This window comes from Mus pahari, chromosome 12 (assembly GCF_900095145.1).
Source record: "Mus pahari chromosome 12, PAHARI_EIJ_v1.1, whole genome shotgun sequence".
NCBI lineage: Eukaryota > Metazoa > Chordata > Mammalia > Rodentia > Muridae > Mus > Mus pahari.
Genome location: NC_034601.1, coordinates 70,123,905 through 70,125,508, shown reverse-complemented (window position 1 = coordinate 70,125,508; position 1,604 = coordinate 70,123,905).

Genomic DNA, 1,604 nt, shown 5'->3' with positions numbered 1-1,604 from the left:
CTCTCTCTCTCTCTCTCTCTCTCTCTCTCTCTCTCTCTCTGTCAGAAACAGTGAGGAGCCTCCCTCCAGGACCCCTAATTAACGAGCGGGGGGGGGTAGGGGGAGAAGCAGAGGGAGGGGAAGAGAAGAGAGAAGAAAGAGAAGAGAAAAGAGAAGAGAGAAGGATAATAGCATACCTCAGATGCAAAAGTGGCCACTCGGCCACTGTTCATCAGTGATCCAGACTCTGGGGAAGTCTGCAAGGACGCCAGGGAGTGGGGTGGGGGATGGGACGAGTAGATTCGTGCGCAGCCTTTCTCTTCTTACACCCAGCTCCCCGCGCCCCCTTTGTTTTTTCTCTTACAGTTTGAGTCCAATTAGGCTCTTTATAACTCGTTTTCTGATTTCCAAAGCAGATGGGTGACCAGGCAGAGGGCAGAAACAACGGAAAAGATTTTTGGCTAAAGGTGAACGACAGCTTCTCCCACCCACCATATTTAACTACCAGTGGGCGACCTGATCTCTGAATCTCAAGGGACTGAGAATAAAACGAAAACTCGCTAGATACAGGGAGATCTTAACAGTAGATGGTTTTATGTTTTTGCGAAATCTGGGAGGAAAGGGGGAGGGGTTTCCTTAAGGACATTCTAGTAAAGGTTAACACTCGAAGGCAAATCTGTTCCCTGCCCAACGCACAAGAAAAATTATCTAAGGGTTTACTGCTATCTAAGGGTGACCACTAAAAACAAAAAAGACGTTTAAAAATGAGTAAGCTTACTTATCGCCCCAAGAAATCAGAGTGAAGCATTGGAAACCTAAGCCCTAGGAAATCCTGCGGTTCAGATAACGAGACCAGGGCGACAGTCATATTGCTTTCAGGCAGCCTGGCTTAACCTCGAGGGAAACCTCTCCTTGGAGTTCAGCTCAAAAAGGCAGCGGTCACGTGCACAGACCGAGCGAGCACTTGCAAAGTGGTGCCACGCCAGCTAAATTAGCTGAATCAGCACATTATCATGAGGGAGGCAGGGCACTTTCTCGCCCTTCTGTGGGACACGGATCCCAAACGCTGCTGAAAGTCTGGCTACTGTTGACAGGATCGCCTCTATCTAATTACTTTCTTAGGAGCTCAGTTTCTCCAGAGGAGGAAATGTGTGCCACTTTCCCACCTCAGGGTTGCTGCAGCAAAGCAGTGTGAAAGCACGCTGGACCTGGGTGGGACATTGTTGCTGAAGGGTCTCAGTTTCTGAGTTTGGGTCCTTTGCTCACCAGGCCCATCTCTGGTTCATGGTAATGACTTGGGGACTTGCCGTCATCTTTAGACACAGATGACCGGTTCATTTTCTCCCGAGACAGAGTCCCTTATAGTACAGGTTAGCATCAAAGTTGCTCTGCAGACAAGAGTGGCCTTTGCGCTTTGATTCTTCTGCTTTTGTGCTAGGATAACAGGGATGCACCACCACACGCAGGAGATCATACACAGGGCTTCATATATGTCAAGTTAATCAAGCCAAGTAAGTAAGTGAGTTACTTCTTTCTTCTGTGGATTTTTCTTTCCCATACTCCTAATCCATTCTCTTTCTCTCCTCTCTCCTCTCTCCTCTCTCCTCTCTCCTCTCTCCTCTCTC